Raw genomic sequence first — 20,416 nt, 5'->3', positions numbered from 1 at the left:
ATTGATATGGTCTGACTAAAAATACTGCTCAGGTTGTTTTTCCCCCCTCCTTGTATTTCTCTTGTGATGAGTTTTGGGTTGGAGATCCTGCTGGCAGTTCTGTAATCCGTTTCAGTGCGGATTAGTTATAATGTTTTTCTATCCTGTCTTTGTTAATTTGCTAGCCTGTGCTCAATACCATATGGAGAAGGCAGAACAATGAAATTATTTTCCCTACTTTTCCCTGGCTTTGTTTATTGCACTGCATGGAGTGTAGATGGAACCTGTATGTGTGTCATATATCTACACTGTGCTTATCTGTTCAGCCCCCTCCCCCTCTCAAGCTGCAATTTCAGAGCTAAAGGACCTTGTTTTATACAGACTCCTCTCATCTGTCGTCGGTGGCATTTTTTTATTTTATTTTTTAAAATGTATTCCCGTTCACATATGTGTAGTTTATTCAAGAGTGCAACACCCATAAAACGAAATTTACATTGCGTATGGTTGTTTTTAACATTCCTTGTAGAGGTAATTGTTCCCAGATATTGATAGCTCTTCTGTTTAACCCCTTAGAGGTGTTGAAACTGGACAACACTGGGGGGCAGGCTGCAAAAAGAAGTGTGTTGCGCTTAATTAGCGGATCCATTGCCTCGCAATGATGTCACAATGACAACGCGACCACTGCAGCCAATCGTTGGCCTCTCCAGTACACCACTGATGCCAGTGGTTATCTGCAGTTACAGCTATGTAACCTCCCTTAAATAATATATTTGTTGTGTGGGTTGTTGGCATTTGGTATCTGGTATTTTATGATTTTATTTTTAATTTTAATTTTTTCCTTTGTGCACAGTTGAGTTACATTATCATTATTAGCATTTTCATTGTCTGCAACACATAGCTCTCGAAGGAAGTCGCGTTTCGTGAGCTGGCTTGGTGGGCCTATAAGGTGTGCGATAGGCTGTCTGCACACACATCACTTGTTGCTGTCATGAGTAAGGCTACTTTCACATTTGCGTTCGGGGCTCCGCTTGTGAGTTCCGTTTAAAGGCTCTCACAAGCGGCCCCGAACGCATCCGTCCAGCCCTAATGCTTCTGACTGGATGCGGATCCGCTCAGAGTGCATCAGTCTGGCGGCGTTTGGCCTCCGCTCCGCTCAGCAGGCGGAAACCTGAACGCTGCTTGCGGAGGCAAGCTGATCCGTCCAGACTTACAATGTAAGTCAATGGGGGCAGATCCGTTCGAATTTGACACTATATGGCTCAATTTTCAAACTGATCCGTCCCCCATTGACTTTCAATGTAAAGTCTGGACGGATCTGTCTGCGGCTACTTTCACACTTAGAATTTATTTTACAATATAATGCAGACGGATCTGTTCTGAACGGATCCATCGTCTGCATTATATGAGCGGATCCGTCTGTGCAGACCCCAGACGGATCCGCTCTGAACGCAAGTGTGAAAGTAGCCTAAAAGGGGCAATTTATCAGAGTTGGAAAAATTGAGAATTGGCTTTTGGCCAAGGGTAAAAGTTTGGGAACTGTTCTCATGTTGCTGTTGTGAAAGTGAGACGACAAATGGCACCATTGTGTCAATAAGTGACGTGGAAACTGTGGAGCACCATGTGCCATTGATGTGAGAGGTAAATGTCCGCTATGGAAGTGCATGGGGGTTACAATATGTGTGTCTAAAACAATGTGAACCCCACTGCTTATAGGACTCCGAAGCAGATGGTCAGTGCACCTCTGCTAACAAAGTTGTATCAGAAGTTAGCAAAGGGGAATGTGTTCATGTTGTTCTACGGGGCCCACTCATCCATGTGGAAGGCACACTCAACAGATTTGGGTATGAATTCATCTTTGTAGATCACATACACTCATACATTGTGATTGTCTTCCCTGGGGCAGTTTGGATCTTCCCTCAAGACAATGCGACATATCACACGGCTAGAAATGTCTGACATTGGTTGGAAGAGCATGACCACAACTTCCATGTACTACCCTAACCCCCTAATTCCCCAGATATGAACCCAATTGAACATCTATGGGACCACCTCGATTGTCATGTTGCTCTATGGGATGCACTGCTGTCAGCATGGCTCCAGATACCTGCGACAGCCTACCAGGACCTTCTGGAGTCACTGCCAGCCCATCTAGCTGCTGTCCGTGCGGCAGATGCAGTTTACTCTGCATATTATTAGCAGGTGGTCAGAATAATGTGACTTAACTGTGTATGTCTGTTTAATTTATACATTTTTTGTTTACTTAATTATTCTTAACCCTTTCATGACCAAGGGTCATTGATGCCCCAGTGTCCAGGTCAAAATTTACAAATCTGACATGCGTCACTTTATGTGGTAATAGCTTTGGAACACTTTTACTTATCCACGCCATTCTGAGATTGTTTTCTCGTGACACATTGTACTTCATGATAGTCATATATTTGAGTCAATATATTTCACCTTTATTTATGAAAAAATCCAAAATGTACCAAAAATTTTGAAAAATTCACAATTTTCCAAATTTCAATTTCTCTGCTTCCAAAACAGAAAGTGATACCTAATAAAATATTTATTACTTAACATTCCCCATATGTCTACTTTATGCTGGCATCATTTTGGAAATGTAATTTTATTTTTTTAGGACGTTAGAAGGCTTAGAAGTTTAGAAGCAATTCTTGCAATTTTTAAGAAAATTTCCAAAACGCACTTTTTAAGAACCAGTTCAGATCTGAAGTCACTTTGTGGGGCCTACATAGTGGAAACCCCCATAAATGACCCCATTGTAGAAACTACACCCCTCAAGTTACTCAAAACTGATTTTACAAACTTTGTTAACCCTTTAGGCGTTCCACAAGAATTAAAGGAAAATGGAGATAAAATTTCTAAATTTCACTTTTTTGGCAGATTTTCCATTTTATATTTTTTTTTCTTTAACACATTGAGAGTTAACAGCCAAAGAAAACTCAATATTTATTACCCTGATTCCGCGGTTTACATAAACACCCCACATGTGGTCGTAAACTGCTGTACGGGCACACGGCAGGGCGCAGAAGGAAAGGAATGCCATACGGTTTTTGGAAGGCAGATTGTGCTGGATTGGTTTTCTGAACGCCATATGTTTTTTATTTTTCTGCCGATCGTCTTGTGCAGGGGCTCGTTTTTTGCAGAAAGAGTTGAGGTTTTTATTGGTACCAATTTTGGGTACATAGGATTCTTTGATCATTCATTATAACACTTTATGGGGCAAGGTGACCCAAAAATTGTCTGTTTTGGAACAGTTTTCATTTATTTATTTTTACAGCGTTCATCTGAGGAGTTAGGTCATGTGATTGTTTTATAGAGAAGATCGTTACGGACGTGGCAATACCTAATATGTATACTTTTTCTTATTTATTTAAGTTTTACACAATAATAGCATTTCTGAAACCCAAAAAATGATGTTTTAGTGTCTCTATAGTCTGAGAGCCAAAACTTTTTAATTTTTTGGGCGATTGTCTTAAATAGGGTATAATTTTTTGCGGGACGAGGTGATGGTTTGATTGGTACTATTTTGGGGGTCATAAGCCTTTTTGATCGCTCGCTGTTGCACTTTTTGTGATGTAAGGTGAAAAAAATAGCTTTTTTGGCACTGTTTTTTTTATTTTATTTTTATGGTGTTTATCGGACGGGGTCTATCATGTGATATATTTATAGAGGCGGTCGTTACGGACGCGCTGACACCTAATATGTGTATTTTATTTTATTTTTCATTTTTTTTAAAGGAAAAGGCAATTTCTTTTTTTCAATTTACATTTTTATTTATTTATTTATTTATTTTTACTTTTATTATTTTCACTTTTTTTATCAGTTCCCTCTTGGATCTTCAAGATCCAGTGGGGCTGATAGTTGTACTATACTTTGCAATGCTCTTGCATTCCAAAGTATAATACTTACAGATGTCCTGTAGGTGGCAGCACTGGACACCTTTCCATGGCAACAGGACGCTTTTGCAAAGCGTCCGGTTGCCATGGCAACCATCGGGTGCTGCAATCACAGCGCTGCAGCCCCGATGGTGGAGAGAGGGAGCTCCCTCCCTCTGTTAACCTCATGGATGCCGCAACCGCGGCATCTATGGGGTTACAGGAGAGTGTCAGCATAGAGCTGACACTCTCTGCTGATGGCGGCGGCTCAGTAATGGAGCCGCCGCCATCGCACACAGCAGGGAGATCGGGGGGGCAGCGCTGGAAAGGTGGGGTGGGGGGGATCGGGGAGGCTACAAAATGACTGCATGGGTGGGGGGGGGGGGATCGCCGAGGCTACTAAATGACTGCATGGGGCGGGGAGGGGGCGGACCAAATCACGGCAGCTAGTAGGAGAATGAGCTGCAGGCGGCACAAGGGGGGGCACAGCCACAGATCGGGGCACAGATCGGCGGGAGGGGGGTTTATTACCCGAGGTCACATTACCTGATTTCATGCTCTGATCTGCAGAGCGCAGATCAGAGCATGAAACCGGCATTTTAACACTGCCGCGATCCGATTGGTTAGTCTGCACAGACTAACCAATCGGATCGATTGCCGGCAAGGGGCCACTCTGATTGGTCCCTTGCCGGCATTACTGCACTGTATGCTGTCCGTGACAGCATACAGGGCAGGGGCAGAAGCTTTAATCCAAGCGCTTTGCAGCGCTTGGATTAAAGAGCTGCCAGAACGTTTATATACGTGGTAGCTGCACGGGGCATGTGCAGCTATCACGTATATATACAGATTGCGGTCGTGAAAGGGTTAATTTAACTTATTTTCTTTGCCCCTCTAGGGGGGTTGCATAAGAATGGATAGTTTTACAAATGAAGTAGCTTATATTATAATTGGACTTTGTTGGACTTCATCATTAAAGCTTCAAAAACTCCAAAAACCGATGGCCTGTCAGTGTTGTAGCTAGTGTTGTAATAGTGGGGGATCTCTGCTGATCTCCTGTTTACAAGAGCTCTGTATTGTCAGTACTGTGGTGCCTGGTATTACAGCACAGTCGTATTCATTTGCTGTAGTGAGCTGTAATACCGGGCACAGCCACTTGTAAAACTACATTGTGCCCTAAGTGAGGACCGTTCTCCTTTCACACAGCTCTTTGGTGGTGGTGGTGGTGGTGGTGCTGAAGGTCAGATTCCCACAGAGCAAATGTTGATGGCCTGTCCTAAGGGTCGACCCATTAATTTGCAAGTCCCCTTTAATTGTCAATTTCTCGCTGTTTAAAATCCTTTTGAGATGATGTTAAATGCCAAGAAATGTGATTCAGATTCTCCCAGCACAGTTAGCAGAGCAGATGGCCTTCATTCCACTTGGAAGCCTTTCAGCCTGGTATCTGAAGGCCATTGGGTTCCTTTCATCTTGTGTCTCTTCTCCTGGAGAGCGCGCTCCTGTGTGCGGTATATTAAGTTACAAAAAGTGAGTGTCCGGTTGTGCACATGGTTTATGAAACGGCAGAAATCCTCCTTTGTATGACTTGCCCGCGTTGGGTTTGCTTTTTTCCCTAGTTATCTGATAACCGCTGGTCTGGACAGGACTTTACCCTGTAGGAAAACAAAGCAAAGGTCTGAAGTCTCAAAGGGACATTTAAAAGAAGTCCTCTTGTCATGCCACCACATTTACCAGTTTGTTGCCCTCTCTACACTTGATGACATGTTTTCTCTACAGTGTTGTACTCTGTGGATGTGTGCCCATTTTTGCGAGGCATACGTTTTTTATTTTTTTATTTTAGCATTGATCATGTAGAACACGATTCAGCAGATTTGGCTTACCGCTGTCCTAATTGGTAATGGAGAGATGCTAAGTGTAATATAAGGTGAATCCTGTAGTCAGGTAATCCGTGCTCTGCCTCTGCTAGAAATGTCCATTTGCTTGTATGATGACATAAATAATTGATTGTGCTATGACAGTGCTTCCTGCGCTCGGCAGATGAACATTTGTGTGCGTATGTGTGTGTATATATATATATATATATGTGTATGTAACCCAGTTTTGCTGGTTTTAGCTGCTGTTGCTTGGGAGGCTTGAATGCAGATATTCCCATTTGTGTGTAGCTTCCAGGGATACGTTCCCTGGAAGCCTTTTTACTCCATAGCTCTTTAGTGCATCTTGAACTGTGGCAGCTGCTTTTCGCCCTCCAGGGGATTTGCTGCTGAAAAGCAATAATTATGTGGAGACCAATCAATTGTAAAACTTATGGATGTCATTTAGTTATTTTTAACTATGTACAAGCAGGAGGAGTCTTTACATTCATGGTGGCTGTGCACATGCAGACCGAGCCGTCCATAACTGCAGCGTGATACAAATATGTCTCAGTGCTTTAAATATATAATTGGCACAATTTGATCTGACCCCTATGATGGTGGGGTCGTCGTACCGTAAAAGATTTGGGGTATATTCACTTACGGACTTTTTATTTTTTATTTTTTTACATTTTTATTTTTTTTTTTGCAGAAATTTCTGTTAAAATTTCTACTGTTCATAAAAAATACCAGTAGTTGTTTTACAGGTGAGCAGGTGCATTTCTTCAAGTACCATTGAAATTTCTGCAACAAAACTGGCACTTGTGAATTTACCCTGATGGTTTGATGCCCACATTTAGGGCTTATTTCCACACATCGGTGACTCATGGGCAGCCTACGTATCCATTGGTTGTGTTTAATCACAACTCCTTATTTTTCCACTAACTGTGGGTACAATTGTGGTACATTCGTTACATTTTACTACTTTTAACACATATAAAAAAAAAAAGCATTGTATAGCTATATTATGACACCTATAACCTTTATGCTTCTGTATATGGAGCTATCTAAGGGCTTGTTTTTTCTGCAAGGTGAGGCTATAGTTTTTCTTTGGTACCATTTGGGGTATGGCTTTCATCCTTTCATATTTTCATTTTTTATTTTTTTTGGGTGGTGAGAGGACCAAAAATCAGCAAATTAACCATTTTATTTATTTATATATATGTGCATTCACCCACAGCACATGATTATCTAAATAGTTCAAGATTTTACAGACGTGGCGGTAATTATTTTTTAACTGATAAATGGGAACTTTTTTTTTTAAGTTTTTAAGCACTAGTTTGCCTACGAGACTAACATGATTGTGTGATTCTTTGTACAATACACTGCAGTACTTCTGTGTTGCAGAGTATTGTAATTTTACTGAAATCCTACTACACTCGCTCCGTTTAACCGCCCAGACGCTGTAGTCGCATCTGAGTGGTATAACACAGCCAGCGCCCACTATGTATCGCGAGGACGCAGGTCCTGAGCCCATTCCGTACTGTACATTCTCTTCTGCGGTTTGCTGTCTGTAAGGATATATGGGTGCCTATATGAATATATGCTTATGAAGTACTGGGCGTTTGGGTGTGCATGATGGGCATTTCCTTTATATAACGGGCTGGGTGATGCTTTGCAACATGGTTCTGTGCGCAGATTTCTCCAGTTGACCCTTTGAGAATGGATAAGTGAATTGGCAGCGCACATGCTCGACCTGCTGCTCCATTCACACAGGGACGTGCAACCTGCTTTCTCGTGATCGGTGGGGAGCCCAGCGGCCAGACGCCCACCAATCAGATGCTGTGGATAGGGCATAAGAAGTCTAGCTGAATAAATAATCTTGTGACAATCCCCAAAAGCTTATTAATGAGAGAGTCAGTCAGTCAGTCAGCAGTGTGCTGCGTACAGAACCTATTCTGTGGTATTGGAATGTTACTTAAAATAATATAAATGAGATTATTAAAGAGTGAAATGATGCAATGTTTTAGAATACTTACATCTGTACCTAACTGACATTTGGTTTTCTTTCAGCTTCAGTAGAGGGTTCTTGCAGTCCCCAGTATGGCAGCAGGTCCGGTTTCTAAATAGTGTGGAGATGGACAGAGACAATCGGAGCTTCAATCCAAGGTCAGTTTATCTCGCATCTAGCCTCCCTGCGATAACCGGTGCTTCACTGTTATTCTTCTAATGGAACCAATGCTGAGATTTGCTACTGGCAATCTTTATTTTGGAGTATTGATTTTTATGAAGCTATTAATAACTGTTTAACCCCTTCACTACCGAGCTTAAATTCCAGGCCGATTTTTGCTAATCTAACGTGTCGCTTTATGTGGTAAAAACCTTAAAACACTTCTACTTATCCAAGCCATTCTGACATTGTTTTCTCGTCACATATTGTACTTCGGGACAGTGGTAAAATTGAGTAAAAAAATGCCATTTTTAATTATAAAAAAAATCCAAATTTACCAAAAATTTAGAAAAATTTCCAAATTTCTATTTCTCTACTCTTTTATAATAGATAGTAATAACTCCACAAATAGTTACTACTTTATTAACCCTTTAGGTGTTCCACAAGAATTAATGGAAAATGGAGATGAAATTTCAGAATTTCACTTTTTGGGCAGATTTTCCATTTTAATAAAAAAAAAAAAAAAAAAAATTCACTAACAAAGCAAGCATTAACAGCCAAGCAAAACTCAATATTTATTGGCCTGATTCTGTAGTTTACAGAAACGCCCTATATGTGGTCGTGAACTGCTGTACGGGCAGAAGGAAAGGAACGCCATATGTTTTTTTGAAAGGTTGGAAGGCAGATTTCACGGGGATAATTTTAAGCTGCCATGTCACATTTGAAGACACCCTGATGCACCCCTAGAGTAGAAACTCCCAGAAAATGACCCCATTTTGGAAACCACTGTAATATACTTGCAGCCTGCTTGCTTGTCAGATCCAGGGGGCTTTTTTTTTTTTTTTTTTTGCAGCCTTGTATTTTTCTATCACAATTTATTTGCAGGTTTTCTAGATCTGGTTTAATTTAACTTCATTTCTGATTTCCTTTTTAGTAAGGCTACTTTCACACTCGCGATTTGGGCGGATCTATCTTGGATCTGCATAAACTGATCAGTTACAATAATGCAACCGCATTATTGTAACTGACGGATCGTGTCAGAGAAAACAGATCCGTCCCAATTGACTTGCATTGTTTGTCAGGACGGATCCGTTTGGCCTAGTTTCGTCAAGCGGACAGCAAAACGCTGCAGGCAGCGTTTTGGTGTCCGCCTCTAAAGTGGAATGGTGACTGATCGGAGGCAAACTGATTTATTCTAAGTGGATCCTTTTCCATTCAGAATGCATTAGGGCAGGCATGCGCAACCTGCGGCCCTCCAGCTGTTGCAAAACTACAACTCCATCATTCCTGGACAGCCTACAGCTATCAACCTACAGAAGGGCACGGTGGGAATTGTAGTTTTACAACAGCTGGAGGGCTGCAGGTTAAGCCTCCCTGCATTGGGGCAAAACTGATCCGTTTTAGACCGCTTGTGAGAGCCCTGAACGGATCTCACAAATGGAAAGCCAAAATGCCAGTGTGAAAGTAGCCTAAATTACCCATAAAGGGGTATTCTGTCATAAAGATTTATGGCATATTCTGTGATTATACGGCAAATGTCTGTGATGGGAATACTGTTTAGTCAGCATGTAATGAAAACACTTGGAAATATTCTTCACCATTTTCAAGTTCTCTTATTTGCTGTCAGTGAATGGAAACATTGGACATATCCGTTATTTACCAGATGACGTGCTCAGCTCATGACAAAGAGAGCACTGATAAATTTAACAGGCTGCACAAGTTATGTACTTTTCTACTGCTGTTTGTCTTTAGACAGATACTTGAAGTGATCAGGCAAACTAATATTGTTACTTTGGTCTGTTTTTTGGGGGGGGGAGCAGTCAAGGTATTTAAAAAAATTTAAATAAAATAAAAAAAATTATACTCATCGCTCTGAACCACCTTTGCTACTATGCTGCCACTCTAATGCTTCCCAACATCAGCATTTCGATTGTCAGGAAGGAAGTGTTCCTTCTTCACTGTTGAGCAGGCGATTGTCAGGGAGACTGCTGCTATGACATGCAACGATCTCCTCCACAGTATGGGGAGGAGCAATTGCTAATGCCATCGCTCATCCCCATACAGAATTATTATTTGCGTGATTAGACAGCATGATCTGTTGTCGGCAAACGATTTTTTCTTTTTGGCCTGCTTAAAAATTGCAATTGCCTGATGAATGAGTGTTTGTTGGGTAATCAGAGGCACTTTTACAAAGGTAGATCGCCACTATCGAGCATAAGATCCTTATTGCAGTCTAGCTGCAGAAAGAAAAGCAGCCAAATCACTGGTCTCATGCGACTTGCATTGTGGTCTCTGATGGTCTATGATGGAAAAGTTGCTTGTGACCCAAAATGCAACCGTGCTGGCCACAATGGGTCTTATGCCACATTGCTGCTCCATGCAGTGTAACATATACTGTGTGTACTCACGTTGCCCTGTAGCCCCAGGATAAGACTTAAAGGAGTATTACCAGCTGAGACGTTTATCAAAAGTATGTCTTATAGTGTAGGCCCCAGTCCCAGGACACCCACTTATTGGGAGTAAGCAGTGTACAGAGTAGGAGACCAGGCATGCATATGGCTCGCTCAGTCGTAGATCTTGGTTGTTGTGTTAACTGCTTAACATTTCACAACTACTATAAACTACAGCTGGAGAGAGCTGTGAGTATAGATGTCCACCTCATATACTTCTTTCTGGAGTGACCGTCGGTCAGTGGCCTCTCACAGTGCCCCCTGCATATCCCTGGGCTGTGTGCTATTAATCTTCTCTCTGACATGGAAGCACAGACAATAGCTTTTCTATGTGTAGATGGTTGGGGCTTCAGGCTGTTGCTCCCCTGGACAGTCGCTGTGTGTTTTTTATTAATTTTTCTCTGTGGTTTTGCACTTTGAATGCCACATACCCGTTTGCAGTTCAGCCCCACCCTAAAACCATGAGCAGACCCCAGTCACTGCTTTGAGCGGTGTCTGCTCGAAAACGATTTTGGCCTAGCCTTGGCTTTAAACCGCTGGTTGTGCTAAGGGCAGTATTGCCTCCCGTTGCAAACAGTGGGAGTCCGGCACCACACGGATGCTGGTGGAATTATGCCATGGAATCCTTGCCAAAATTCCAACAGCAAATTCCCTTGTATGAACGAGCTCTGAGGATTTTGACTTGAAGTGTCCCCAATGCTGTCCCAGATCATATTAATTAATATAAGTCATACGCATCTTGCCAGTCCCGTTCTGACCGAAGAGGTCACCTGCTGGTCCACATGCAGAAAATAATAATCATTAGCTATGCTAAAACGTACTGCAATATGAAACTTCCAAGCAATGGAGGCTTGGTAGGGCCCCCAAAAAGTTGTCATATTTTGCAGCTGTGAGGCACTGAGCCATGATGCGCTCGAGCCCTAAGAATTTGTGGTAACTTTAATACAAGCCTAGCCATGACTTCCAGTGATGTCATGGTGGCTTAATTATTTAAAAGGGGGTTTCTCACTTCAGCAAATGGCATTTATCATGTCAAGAATGTTAATACAAGGCACTTGCTAATATATTGTGTTTGTCCATATTGCCTCCTTTGCTGGCTGGATTCATTTTTCCATTACATTATACAGGGGTTACGACCACCCTACAATCCAGCAGTAGTGGCCTTGCCTGCACAATATAGAAAAAAGCGTGCCTGGTGGCCAGGACCATGGAAATAAGCATAGTCCGGTGCTTTTTCCTATAGTGTGCCGGCATGGCAACAATACATTAGTAAGTGTATTGTCTTAACTTTCTACATGATAAATGCCTTTAAACCTCAATGATGTACAGTTACATCATGGAGATCATGCAGGCACATGAGCTGTACCCGCAGGTTCGCGGCCGGAGACCTGCACTGCTGTGTAACCTCCAGATGCTGTGGTTGTGATTGAGCTATACAAGATTTACCCATACATTAGAAAGCAATCAAATTATCCCATTGCAATGTCTCCTGGTCAGACTAAAATAATTATTAAACGTTAGTAAAGATTACTGAGAAAACCAAATATGGTATCGCCGCATTCATTACAAGCTGTATAATAAAGATAGTTATTTAAACCCTTCATGCATTTGGACGTAACTGCAAGTAATTTAGTGCATTTTGGACAGCAGAGACACTGGGGAAGCTGGCAAGGGACCAGAGTGGTCCCTTGCTGGCAAGTACTCCAATTGGTTAGTCTCTGCAGAGACTAATCAATCGGAGCTCTTCATCTGGAGAGTCTGGAGATTGCAGCCTGAAATTGGGTAAGACCCCCTGTGTGCCGCCGTGCCACTGATCATTTCTGTGCCCCCAGTGAACTTAGTGTCCCTTCCCCTGATGCCCCCTGCTTGTCTGTGCTGGCTCTGATGGCAGCGGCCCAGGAACTAAGCTGCTGCCATCAGCAGAGTGTGTCAACTGTAACTTACAGCTGACACTCTGTTGCTACGGGGAAATCGGTGCTGGCACCCATCTCGGCCATTTAGCCCCATAGATGCCGTGGTCAGTACCTGCCCGCGGCATCCATGGGGATAAGGGAGGGAGCTCCCGCTCCCATCGGGCCGCCACTGCTGCGATGGCAGCGGGCAAATGTTGCCATGGCAACCAGATGCCTTACAAAGGCTGTTCAGACCCTGAGGGCCCAATGGGGCCGCAAAAGATGCTGACAGCACTCTGTGTGCTGTCCGCATCCGTTGCTCCGTTACGTGGCCTCGCTAAAAAAATATAACCTGTCCTATTCTTGTCCGCAAAGCGCCAGGCATTTATATTAAAGGCCATCCATGGTTGTGTCCATAAGGCCTTAGTGTATGTGTAGCACTGACTATACAGTGCATTGCAATAGATGACTATTGCAATGCACTGTATAGCCATCAGGCCCACTGGATCTTCAAGATCCAAATGGGTCTTGATTAAAAATTAAATAAAAAACACATAATTGGTATCGCTGCATCTGTAACGACCTGATCTATAAAAGTACCATGTTACTAATCTTGAGCTGTGAACGCCGTAAAGAAATAATGTAGAAAAAAACAATGACGAAATTGCTCTTTTGTAAACAAGCCTCCACACAGCTACATTGGTGAAAGAATCTAAAAGTTATGGACTTTAGTATATGGCGATGCAAAATAAATTATATATATATATTTTTTTTAACACGAGTCATTTTATGCTGAAAAAGTAGTAAGGCCCCTTTCTCATGAGCGAGAATTTCGCACTGGTGCAATGTGTGATGCGAACACATTAAATTTGGTATGGCCATAACTGTATCAACCCTCAGAATATAATTATCGTATCATATATATTTACCGTCCATAATAGGGCTGAATTGATTACTCGGTTGAATCGAGTAATTCGACACAAAAAAATCCTCAGTGCCACCAGTGTGCCCACCAGGGGGAGATGGTGGCTCTGGGGGGCAAGCTGGTGGCATGGGAGAGGGGCTGATAAGTTTTTATGAAGAAAAAGTTATTTTAATTAGTTTTTTTGTTATTAGAGTGATTAATCGTTGGAGTAATCGATAGAATACTCTATTAGTAAATTGTCGACAGCTGCAGCCCTAGCCCAAAAAATAAATAAAAAATACTGACACAATTGCCATTTTTAGCCATTTCACCTCCACAAAAAAAATCCTGCAAAAAAAAAAAAAAAACGCTCGCACAGCTGTATTGGTGAAAAATAAAAATGTTATGGCCCCTAAAAACAATTTCAGCAAATTACATGTTAGAAAATCCTGATGCCGCTCCTTCACCTTCTGAATGCTGACGTGTCCCCAAACAGCTGTTTGCGACCACATATATGGTGTTGCCATATTCAGGAAAAAATGCTAAAAAAAATGTGTGGTGCGTTTTCTACTTGTGAAAATAAAATAAATTTGGAGCTTAGACATTATATTGGAAATAAAAGTAAATTTTTCATAGCAATGCGTTTTCTAAATTCTATGAAACGCTTGTTGAGTCAAAGCATTTACTTCACCCCTAGATTTATTCCTTGAGGGGTGTAATTTCCAAAATGGGGTCTTTTTTTTTTTTTTTTTTTTTTTTCCTATGGGTTCCTCTTGGTCTCATCAAATGTGATATGGCACCAGAAAAGCATTCCAGCAAAATCTGCCCTCTGTGAACAATATGGCGCTCCTTTTCTCCTGCGCCCTGCCGTGCACCTGTACTGCAGGTTCCGACCACATATGGGATGTTTCTGTAAACTGCAGAATTGGGGTAATGAGTATCGAAGTTTGTTTGGCTGTTATCCCTTGCTGTGTTACAGGAAAAATTGATTAAAATGGAAAATCTGCACAACAAATGAAATTTTAAAATTTCCCCTCTGTATTGCTTGAATTCTTGTGGAACACCTAAAGGGTTAACAAAGTTAGTAAAATCAGTTTTAAATAACTTAAAGGGTGTAGTTTCTAAAATGGGGTCATTTATTGGTGGTTTCTACAATATAAGCCCCACAATGTGACTTAATAACAGAATTGGTCCTTAAAGAGGACATTTCACCGCTCCTGACATGCCTGTTTTAGTAGCTACATGTATTCCCCATAACAATTCTGGAACATCTGTTCTTATGGCTGTGTTATTTCTGCTTGAAGTTATAAATGAATTGCTAGCAGTCTGCAGTAAGGGTTCAGAGGGGTGGTAACCAGTTGTGGGGGTGTACCTATCCAATCAGTGCTGCTATTTTCACACTGTGCAGGAACACCCCCCCCCCCCCCCCGAACTTGTTACTACCCCTCTGTACCCTTACTGCAGACTGCTAGCAATTCATTCATAATTTCTAGCAGAAATAATAAAGGAATGGCGCAACATGGAGCCATAAGAATAGATGTTCCAGAATTGTAATTACACGGGGAATGTATGTAGCTATTAAAACAGGCATGTCAGGAGTGGTGAAATGTCCTCTTTAAAAAAAAAAGTAGGTTTTGGAAAAAATTTACATTTTTTAAAAATTGCTTCTAAAATTCTGAGCCTTCTAACTTACTGAAAAAATAAAATGACATTTAAAAAATGATGCCAACATAAAGTAGACATGAGGAATGTAATCACTATCCATCTTAAAAGCGGAGACAATTTTTCCAAATTTTTGATTATTTTTTTTTTTTTTTTTTTTTTTAATGCATAAAGGTAAAACGTATCAACTCCAATTCACCACTAACATGAAGTACAATGTGTCACGAAAAAAAACTATCTCCGTATGGCTTGGATAAGTAAGAGTTCCAAAGTTATTACCACATAAACTGACACTTTTCAGATTTGAAACATGGAGCTCTGGCATTTTGTCCAAACTGGCTGTCGCTTGAAGGGGTTAAACTGCCTGGTTAACAACATAAAAAAAAAATCTAATAACAGATCTCCTTATATGTCTTTCTGGGTCCAGTATTATTGATCCATCCTTAGAATAGGGCATCAGTGTCTTATCTGTTGTGTCTGACTCCCAGCACCCCCGCCGATCATCTGTTTGACGAGGCTGTGATGCATTTGCTGTATATGTGATCATTATAGGTGCTGGAACTACCCATCTCAGTCCATTGTGTGGTGGATGGAACCGGCTGTGTCCGCTACCCAATAAATGGAGCTGTGTATACTAGAATACCTCTTTTTTAAAGTTTGTTTGCTCTAACTAAACTAAAAAGTTTTGGAACTTTGGTTAATTTTGGGGATTGTGCACCCCACATGTTTGATTCACCTCAATGGCAGGGCAGTGCACATTATCCTGTGGTTTGGGGAACAGCAGTTTTGGAGTAGTGGCAGCACTGACTACTGTTAGGAGGATGACTCCCATATAGTGGCCGTGCGGTTAACCCATAAAGCATGTGGCCGCTAACCGTCCCTATGAAACCAGTTTTCAACCTCGCTGTGGCCAGTATGTGGACGCTTGTCCTAATAAGGCTCCATTCACACGTCCGCAATTCTGTTCTGCATTTTGCGGAACGGAATTGCGGACCCATTAATTTCTATGGGGTCGCATGATTCCGTTCCCCCAAAAAATAGAACATGTCCTATTCTTGTCCGCAATTGGACAAAAATAGGCATTTTATATTATAGTGCCGATGTGCACTCCGCAAAATGCGGAACGCATATTGCCGCTGTCCGTCACATACGGATGTGTGGATGGACCCTAATAAGCATGATACAGGTATTTACGTTAACCCCTTAGTGACTGGCTTATTGGTGGTCACTAATGACTTTATTATGGAATACCAGACACACTTTTCAGGATAATTTTTGTTTTTGGGATCTTTATTTTTTAGCTTCACGATATACATATACCTGTGCAGTAGTTCGACTTGTCCTCCTCTTCCAGTGATTAATATGAATGTTTGGTTTTGTTTTTTATAGTGTGTTGGAAAAGTTTGCTGGTCTCCTGCGTTTGATCACAGGGTCATTCGCTAATCCATGCTTATTCGTTGTGTAACGGGATTTGCTTGTGTAGTAGAAACAGTTCCTGCTGAAGTAAAGAGCCTTTTGTTAAACCATAAATTAATGGTGTAGCTTTCAGACTTCCCCTGGCAAAGGTGCTTTATGCAGGCTTAGTAATACCCGGGTCCATGGTTTTTAGACCTGTACAAATGGCTCGGTTTTTCTAATATTGGCATTTATTCACATTATGAACTGTTCCGATGTGCACCATTTTATTGTACAATTTTTAGTTTGTTTTTGCCATAGTTTAACTTTTTGGCTTCTTGTTTTAGTTGCTTGAGTTACAAGCTCAGATTTATTTTCCTTACATTGTGTGATTGATAGCTTTCTTTAGTTCTGCAGTTGAACAAGGTACATTGGTTGAAATTCTCGGATAAAGAATGACGGGGCAGCTAAGCCTCAATAGCTGGCGCTTGCTAAAGTGCATTTAGCAATGAGCTTGTCTTTGTCCCTTGTTCCGGTCCCCTGAGGCTGTGAGTGTTTAGTAATGGCTGCTTTCTGGAGGTGGACCTGAAAGTGCTTATGTATTCTGAGACAGGGCAAAGCAGAGCATCGGTGGTGGTGTCTGTCCCACCAGGGGAAATGGGTGACTCTGCTTGAGACAAGAAAGAGTGCCTGCAGTTTTCCTCAGCATGCCTTCATAAGTGACTCCTAATGATTACTGGGGGCTTAAATATATATATGCATTTGCTTGCAGAAAATGTTTCTTCATACTTGCAGCATGCCATTGCAGAACTATGGGAGGTAATATGGAGTTGGGCATCATTTTGCTGCTATGAAAGCCCACACTCTTCCAAGAAGGCTTTCTACAAAACTTTACAGTGCGCCTGTGAGAGATTAGGGAGGTCAGGCAGACAGTGAAGTTGGCTGAAAAGGTCTAACTCCCAACCGTGTTCCATTTCATCTCAAAGGCGTTCAGTTGAATTGAGGTCAGAGCTCTGTGGAGACCACTTGAGTTCCTCCACCCCAAACTGATCAAACCTTGTCATTATAGACCTTGCTTGGTGCATAGGGGCCCAGTCAGTCATCCTGGAAAAGGAAAGGGTCTTCCCGGAAATATTTCCACTAAAGCTTCCCATACACATTCAATAGCAGTCGGTCGACAGCCGTCTCTTCCAACTCCCTCCTGGCTTCTCCATACACATACATGTTCAACTTGGATATATGTGTATTCTTACAGACACTTCTGGTGGTGGATTATCTCCCAGGAAAACTAAAGGATTGGGCAAAAATCATGTGTTCGGGGAGAGTCAGGAGCTCCGCACACAGCGCCCTTTTTGGCGGGTTCAGCAAACACAAGACTCATTTCTATGGCTAGCTTATGTCTGAAGCCATACAGCTGTATAAAACATCTTCTGTATTCTGTAGAGGTAAAATTACCCTTCATTGGAAATGAGGGGCTCAGCTCAAACCCAGAGAAGCACTCCTACAATCATCCTTCCTCTACCAGATGGAGTAGGAACTATGCCATTCTTTAGGCAACACAGATGGAAGAGGGCAGGCAGGGGCCTCAGGGTGAGCATCCAAGGGCTGCCAGTTGCCCACTACTGATATAGAACTATCTTGTAGGGGCCACAGCAGCCCAGTCCCGTTCAGCTGATATTTTTATGCTAACCATATTAATGCAGTATTTTTAGCATGTAATATATATATATATATATATATATATATATATATATATATATATATATATATATATATATATATATATATATATATATATACATAAAGAGATTCAGGCAGCACTCCCTTTAGTGCATATAATAATGCAGGTGCACGCGGTGGTCCCTCGATATGGGACAAAATTAGTAGAGAAGGAAAGTCCGCAGCACTCCTTTAAGTAAAAAAGTGAAATTTATTCACGCATGTCAGACAACGTTTCGGTCCTCTCACAGGACCATTTTGAAAATGGTCCTGTGTGAGGACCGAAACGTTGTCTGAGGCTACTTTCACACTAGCGTTCGGGCGGATCCGTTCAGAACGGATCCGCCCATAATAATGCAGACGGAGGCTCCGTTCAGTACGGATCCGTCTGCATTATTTTAGCAAAAAAAAGCTAAGTGTGGAAATAGCCTGGGACGGATCCGTCCAGACTTTCAATGTAAAGTCAATGGGGGACGGATCCGCTTGAAGATTGAGCCACATTGTGGCATCTTCAAACGGATCCGTCCCCATTGACTTACATTGTAAGTCTGGACGGATCCGCACGCCTCCGCACGGCCAGGCGGACACCCGAACGCTGCAAGCAGCGTTCAGCTGTCCGCCTGTCCGTGCGGAGGCGAGCGGAGCGGAGGCTGAACGCCACCAGACTGATGCAGTCTGAGCGGATCCGCTCCATTCAGACTGCATCAGGGCTGGACGGCTGCGTTCGGGTCCGCTCGTGAGCTCCTTCAAACGGAGCTCACGAACGGAATACCGAACGCTAGTGTGAAAGCAGCCTGACATGTGTGAATAAATTTCACTTTTTTACTTAAAGGAGTGCTGCGGACTTTCCTTCTCTATATCTATATCTATATCTATATCTATATCTATATCTATATATATATATATATATATATATATATATATATATATATATTTATTATATTTTTTTTGTCTCCAAATCTGTCTTGATTAAAATATGTCTAGCAAAACTGACTGAGGTGTTCATGGTATTGACTCTGCACAAGTCTTGTAGAGTCCTTATCTGTCTCCTAGCAATGTACTGCAGATCTGCTTGTAACATTAATACTTTGCATGTTTACCAGGAGACGATGTAGAGTGCATTAGCAGCAAACCATCATTAGGACTTTTTATATGCAGCTCAGCAATGTACAGATGTCAGCCGGAGCCTCAGCAGGTTAAAAAAAAAAATGTTTTCTTCTTGGGATCCTTGAGCCCCTTTTGTTTTTTGCGGCTTTTTCGGAACATTCATATTTTTTCGATCACATAGCCATAATAGGGTTTGTTTTTTTGTGTGATGAGTTGTACTTTCTAAAAAAACATTTAATATTACATACAATGATGAGAAACTGGGAAAAAAAAATCCAAATGGGATGGAACTGGGTGAGGACCTGCAGTTCCGCCACAGTTTTATGGGTTTTGTTTTTACAGCCTTCCCTATGTGATAAAATTGGCCTGTTACCTTTTAGTCTCTGGGTCAGTATGATCACAACGATGCCGCATTTAAATACCGTATTTGGAAATGTGCACGGTGGGTCAATTTCCGCGTAGAGAAAAAAAATCTGCAAACTGTACATGATTTGTCTATTCTCGTACACGCTGATACTGTACTACGCTGTGGTTTCTTCACATGAAAATCCGCAGAAAAAAACATCTACACATATTTACCAATGTTTGCAGGTCCCCTTACACACCTATTTGCTAAGTTTTTGTAGAAAGGTAAGAGACCCCCGCAAGAAATAGTTTATTAATCAAACGAGGTACAAGCCTGCTTTAGTTTGCCAGACATTCACCTATACTATAAAGCAATACAATTAAATGCCACCATTTTTAGACTATAAGACACACCTCAGATAAGACCCTAAATCAGAGCCCCAAGCTTCATCAGCCTCAGATCAGCCCTCCCCCAGCCTTCATTAGCGCCCCATCAGACTCCAATCAAATCCAATGTACCTCAGATCAGACCCCCCCAGCCGCCATCAGACTCAGATCAGACCATAATGGAAGCAGTCACTAGCATTCAACTTTTGGGTGGAAAAAAAGTGCTTCTTATTACAGTAAATTGTTAAATCCGGTTTCTCCTTGCTCACACGATGCAGAACTCAAATTAATAGAAGAAAACTGAATACATTACACACCTTTTGGCTCCCTACATCAAGAGGATATAGCAACAAATCCTTCAATCCACTGGTGAAAAGTATTTGCAAAGTATAGGATGCTTGTTCACCTAAATTATCTTCCCTGCCATCTCTCTGCATGTCCATAGGTATTATTCCAGCCTTAAAGGGCATCTGTCAGCAGATTTGTAGCTATGAAACTGGCTGACCTGTTACATGTGTGCTTGACAGCTGAAGACATGTGTTGGTCCCATGTTCATACGTGCCTGCATTGCTGAGAAGAATGAAGTTTTAATATATGCAAATGAACCTCTAGGAGCAACGAGGCTCTTCTCTCTCTGCAACTGCTGTGCCCTCTGCAGTTTGA

The 20,416-nt window shown here is 41.9% G+C and overlaps 1 protein-coding gene across 5 annotated transcripts in view; it reads left to right on the top strand.

The window, feature by feature from the left end:
* Positions 1-20,416, top strand: part of ZNF516 (zinc finger protein 516) — a 99,202-nt gene that overhangs the window by 26,971 nt on the left and 51,815 nt on the right. For all 5 annotated transcript variants that reach the window (XM_044292737.1, XM_044292738.1, XM_044292735.1 and 2 more), the window contains exon 2: positions 7,796-7,891. The gene's annotated coding sequence lies outside the window, so the exon portion shown is untranslated. The remainder of the gene's footprint in view (positions 1-7,795; positions 7,892-20,416) is intronic.

This window comes from Bufo gargarizans, chromosome 5 (assembly GCF_014858855.1).
Source record: "Bufo gargarizans isolate SCDJY-AF-19 chromosome 5, ASM1485885v1, whole genome shotgun sequence".
Lineage (NCBI taxonomy): Eukaryota > Metazoa > Chordata > Amphibia > Anura > Bufonidae > Bufo > Bufo gargarizans.
This window is presented reverse-complemented; position numbering and strand designations above follow the sequence as displayed.